Source organism: Podarcis raffonei, chromosome 9, assembly GCF_027172205.1.
Source record: "Podarcis raffonei isolate rPodRaf1 chromosome 9, rPodRaf1.pri, whole genome shotgun sequence".
In the NCBI taxonomy this organism is placed as follows: Eukaryota; Metazoa; Chordata; class Lepidosauria; order Squamata; family Lacertidae; genus Podarcis; species Podarcis raffonei.
In genome coordinates, this window is record NC_070610.1 from 18,349,080 (window position 1) to 18,355,079 (window position 6,000).

At 42.4% G+C, this 6,000-nt stretch overlaps 1 non-coding gene across 1 annotated transcript; it reads left to right on the forward strand.

Annotated features, from left to right (window-relative positions):
* Nucleotides 1–4,754: 4,754 nt before the first annotated feature.
* LOC128421555 (U2 spliceosomal RNA) lies at nucleotides 4,755–4,938 on the forward strand. Its single transcript, XR_008332340.1, has one exon. It is a non-coding gene; the product is annotated as a U2 spliceosomal RNA (small nuclear RNA).
* The last annotated feature ends 1,062 nt before the right edge of the window (nucleotides 4,939–6,000 follow it).

Here is a 6,000-nt window from a genome sequence, read left to right on the forward strand (position 1 = left end):
AGGAGGAAGGAAATGGAGAAGCTTCTCCGTTGTCTTTTGCTTACCTGCCTTTAAGGCATCTTTGTGTATGAATAGGGTGAGCCTGTGACCTGGATTCAGGAATTAAACTATTTACCATCACAAAAGAATGGCCAGGCTGCCCAATTAAGCAGTCACTGGCCATTGTCAGGTATCCTGGCAGACAGGATTTCTGCCACAGACCACCTCCTGTGATGTATTTCTGCTGTAGACATACATCATCCTTCTGTGATGTATGTATGATGTTTTGGAGTGGTGGTCTTGATCTACAGGGTGGGCAGTTTTAAAAGTCTATATAAGGGCTTGCGCACCATTGTTCTGCATGTGGTGAGTGAGAACCCTGTTGCAACAGTATAATAAAGATCAGGCTTACTAGCTGCTTTGCTTCTCAATATTCTCTGGTTGGCCTCTGTTATTTCCTTTTTTTAAAAAAAGTAATATTTATTAAAGTTTTAAAGGTTACAAAAAGAAAAAACACCAAATTAAGCAAAAACAAGACAACACATCACAATAAGGAAAAAGAAAAAGAAAGAAAAAACAGAAAAATAGAAACAATTAAAAAACACAACGAACCTTCCCATAACTTATCTTTCATTTGCTTCCTTCCTTGACCTCCTCACACCTCCCTTTTTTGTATTCTAGTTGGGTTAGCTATTTCAGCAACTCCTTTCCATCTTTCCCAGTTTTTGTCCTATAATTTATCTTAATATAATGTAGCTTTACTTTCCCTCTTTTCACCAATTAACAGTCTATTTTTACTTAATCCTTTATAACATTTCTGCTAAAGCCACATAACTTCATTCCAACATCCTGGCCTATATTATTTCCTCCTACCGATAGAGAACCCACTTAAGGACTCTATACGGGCTCCTGTGTACCCCATAAGGGAAAAGAAGCAGGTTTTTTCTGTAGCAATGATGAGCTAGAAATCCAGAGAAGTTTGGAGGCTAGAAAGGGAGCCTTTCTCAATGGCCAAAGCCAATGCTGTTTGGGCACAAACATATATAGCTGCATCTTTTGCAGCGGGCCAAACATTCAGGGACCAGGTGGCGCTGTGGGTTAAACCACAGAGCCTAGGGCTTGCCGATCAGAAGGTCGGCAGTTCAAATCCCGTGACGGGGTGAGCTCCCATTGTTAGGTCCTAGCTCCTGCCAACCTAGCAGTTTGAAAGCACGTCAAAGTGCAAGTAGATAAATAGGTACCGCTCCGACGGGAAGGTAAACAGCGTTTCCATGCGCTGCTCTGGTTCGCCAGAAGCGGCTTAGTCATGCTGGCCACATGACCCGGAAGCTGTATGCCAGCTCCCTCAACCAGTAAAGCGAGATGAGCGCTACAACCCCAGGGTTGTCCACGACTGGACCTAACGGTCAGGGGTCCCTTTACCTTTACCTTTAAACATTCAGGAACACTGGCTCTCTGAAATCACTCGCTCCCATATGATTGTTTTGTTGGACTCATCTCCTAGATAGGGTCTAGGGATTATGGGGATGGGGGTGCCACAGTGAAAGACCTGGCCTTTATGCCACAATTCTTAAGGAATACAGTGGTACCTTGGTTCTCAAACGCCTTGGTACTCAAACGCCGAAAACCCGGACCTAAGTGTTCCAGTTTTCGAACGTTTCTCGGAAGCTGAAGGTCGGCTATTTTTTCCAGGGCGCCTGCACCAATCAGAAGCTGCGCTTTGGTTTTTGAACATTTCAAAAGTCAAACAGACTTCTGGAACTGATGAAGTTTGGTGCTTTTGTTTTTGCTATTTATTTTGCGTTTTTGTTTTTGAGGCTTTTTCGGTTCATTTGTTTTTGTTACTGTGTGGAACCCAGTTCAGCTACTGAGTGATTGATTGATTGATTGTGTGGCTGCGGAAATGGATAAAAGCCCCGCATACAAACAATGACTATCACCAGTGCAGGTAAGGAAAAAAATGTAATTTTTATTTTTATCATCTACAATACAGCAGGTGGCGCTTTGGTTTAAACCACAGAGCCTAGGACTTGCCGATCAGAAGGTTGGCGGTTCAAATCCCCGCACCGGGGTGAGCTCCTATTGCTCGGTCCCTGCTCCTGCCAACCTAGCAGTTCGAAAGCATGTCAAAGTGCAAGTAGATAAATGGGTACCGCTCCGGTGGGAAGGTAAACGGCGTTTCCGTGCGCTGCTCTGGTTTGCCAGAAGCGGCTTAGTCATGCTGGCCACATGACCCGGAAGCTGTATGCCGGCTCCCTCAGCCAGTAAAGCGAGATGAGCGCCGCAACCCTAGAGTTGGTCATGACTGGACCTAATGGTCAGGGGTCCCTTTACCTTTACAATACTGTCTTATTTATTTTATAGTAGAGTACATTGTTTATTAGAGGACACGAATGGTGCTGTGGTCTAAACCACAGAGCCTAAGGCTTGCCAATCAGAAGGTTAGCAGTTCAAATCCCCATGACGGGGTGAGCTCCCGTTGTTCAGTCCCAGCTCCTGCCAACCTAGCAGTTCAAAAGCACGTCAAAGTTCAAGTAGATAAATAGGTACTGCTCTGGCGGAAAGGTAAATGGCGTTTCCGTGCGCTGCTCTGGTTTGCCAGAAGTGGCTTAGTCATGTTGGGCATATGACCTGGAAGCTGTCTGCAGACAAACGCCGGCTCCCTCAGCCAGTAAAGCGAGATGAGCGCCCCAACCACAGAGTCATCCACGACTGGGCCTAACGGTCGGGTCCCTTTACCTTACATTTTTATTGCTTTCGTTTTATGGATCAATGGTCTCTTTAGAGAGTAAAATTCATGTTAAACTGCTGTTTTAGGGGTTGCTTTTAAAAGTCGGGAACGGATTAATCCGTTTTGCATTACTTTCAATGGGAAAACTCGCCTTGGTGTTGGAATGCTTTGGTTTTGGAACAGACTTCCGAAACGGGTTAAGTTTGAGAGCCAAGGTACCACTGTATTGGCAACTAATGCAAAAGGATGTACGCTTCTCCACTCCGTCGGTTCCTCTAAAGAAGATTGCATAACCCTCTGCAACACAATGGAATGGTTGATCCTATTTAACTCACAAATACCCACTGTGTCGTATCATGGGGATCTTGGGGGTATTCCCTGCTGACATTGTGACATGAATTCTCAGAGAACTCTATGGAGGCAAAGGAACTGCTGTTGTCTAGTTTCACATTATTTCTTGTTTTTAGTTTAGTCCAGTTAGGAACTGCTTCCGTGTTTCACACTATTTCTTGTTTTTAGTTTAGTCCATGTAGGAGTTAGGAAGTGCCTGGCACTAATAAACTTATCACCCTCTTACATTAGGTACCTGTGAAAATATTCTGATTTTTACTTTGTTATGAGCATTTTTATTGCTTTTCTTATTTTATCCAGTACTGGGATGAACAATAAAAACCAGAATAGAGAACAAACAGAATAATGCAACATCTTATGCATTTGCCTTCTTAGAGTTCTTAATTTTTTTGCTCTCCACAATTGCACAGAGAAGACTATAACTATTAATGGTGTTTGCTGTCCAGCTATAACTGCCAGAAGTATTGCCAAATGTGCCACCCCTGAAGTGCAGGATGTTTGAGATATGCAAGTCATGACATAAGGTCAAAAAAGATTGCCAAATCATATAAAGAGAGTCCGGTGTGTCTTGACATTGACAAAGCTTCAGCTGATGAGTGATCTTTTCTATGAAAGTTATATTCCACTTAAATTGATACAAACTCTGCAGTGAAAGGTCCTTAGCAGTTTCCCATAACTAATGAATCTACCAGCGCCATATGTATAATCAGTTCCTTCAACAATATATCCTTGTTCTCATCTTCAGACATATTTAGCTACGACAGTTGTGGACAAAATATAAAAAGAAGAGGAGTTTGGATTTGATACTCCGCTTTATCACTACCCGAAGTAGTCTAAAAGGGGCTAACATTCTCCTTTCCCTTCCTCCCCCACAACAAACACTCTGTGAGGTGAGTGGGGCTGAGAGACTTCAGAGAAGTGTGACTGGCCCAAGGTCACCCAGCAGCTGCATGTGGAGGAGCGGGAAATCAAACCCGGTTCCCCAGATTACGAATCTACCGCTCTTAACGACCACACCACACTGCTGTTCCACATAAATCACTTCTCGGAACTTTTCCACATCCCTTCATAAATATTGGTGGTCTAGAAGAAAACATTTTGGATAGATGAACTGGAGTCTGATACCATTTGTGAATCAGCTTCAGTGAATTTCCTCTCATGTTGTCAGACACCTGAATTTCCAATTTGCATATCTTCTTCCTATTTTTTTTGTGTTTACTTTTTAAGAACAACGGTGGAACTCATTCACGTCCTGCAAGATAGAGGTCAATTTCTATTTATTTATTTATTTATATTTTTATTTATACTTTTCAAATTACATTTCATTGATTTTACAATCATTTTAACATTTCAAGGTTTGACTTGTTTCCCCCTCTTTCTGCGGTGCCTTATATTTATCTTTTAATGTCTTCTGCATATCCAAATTCATTTAATCTGCTCATTTAATTATCTACTTTAAATATATACTCTTACGAAACGGCAGGTTATTACAATAATCCTGCCATCGTTTTTATGTTTGCGATTTATCTGTAAATATTCAGCAAAACATTTCCACTCTTTTATAAAACGTCTGTTATCTTGATTTCTTATTCCTCTGGTAAGTTTCGCCACTTCTGCATATTCCATATGTTTTTGTATCCATTCTTCCTTTGCTGGGACTTCTGCTTCTTTCCATTTGGGGGCGAGTAACATTCTCGCTCCTCGGCCTTTCGGCTAAGATCAAGTGTCATATCTGTTCTTATCGGATAGAGGGCAATTTTTAGACTAAGTCTCTCTCTCTCCTTTTTGCATACTGCTGAGTAAATTTCCAAAGCTGACGGTGGCCCCAACCAAGTCTTGCGTTTTAGTGCAGTATAAAACTGCAAATAATTCTGATTTTTCTCTATGCAAATATTCTGCTGGTTGGATGTGATGGGGTGACCAAGCTGGGTGACCAGAAGAAGAAGAAGAGTTTGGATTTGATATCCCACCTTTCACTCCCCTTCAGGAGTCTCAAAGCGGCTAACATTCTCCTTTCCCTTCCTCCCCCACAACAAACACTCTGTGAGGTGAGTGGGGCTGAGAGACTTCAAGGAAGTGTGACTAGCCCAAGGTCACCCAGCAGCTGCATGTGGAGGAGCGGGGAAGTGAACCCAGTTCACCAGATTACGAGACTCCCGCTCTTAACCACTACACCACACTGGCTCTCAAATATTCCAACAGCAAGTTGAGCCAGAACCAACTAATATTGATTTTGTCCCTTCTGTCTCTCTTCTGAGTTCTGCTAAGAGGATCCTGAGAGGCAGTATGTTGTAAGTAAGAAGGCAGATGGATGAGAGACTGTCTGCGAGCAGAATGAGGTTGGTGGTGTGGGAATGTTCAGGGTAACAGGAGAGGATATATTGTGTATTAATATTCTTCCTACCTTGCGCTAGCAAGTTCCTTTACTTAGCAGGGTTTACATTCCCCTTTTTACATGCACAGCAGATAGCTGGTTGCAGGCTTGTATAAGCCTCTCACTATTGTACAGTTCAGTCTGAGATTGAATTGTACGTTCCTGGTAAGTTCGCTTGAATCCCTCTTAAAAGAATAAAGACGCCACAATCTTATTTGTTAAGTTGTGGGTGAACATATCAGACGACACAGCGATTCTTCAAACAGCTCTTGTTTATTCACAGGCCAGGACAGAACTGAACTGAAGGGTTCAGTCAGCCTGCTTATATAGAGCTCCAGTACAATGTAACTGTAACAATTTTCTAAAACTATCCAATCACTGAACGTCACTTTTAATCCCTTATTTGCATAACTATCTACAGTATCCCCCTGCTGGCCCAGGGTGATAACATCAGTACATAACATTATTCAAAGTCAATAAAAGAAGTTTACTTACATCAGTTCACAGTTGGATCCCTGAAGGCAGACTTAGTTACAAATATGTACATGTGGTTTTAGCTGAGAGC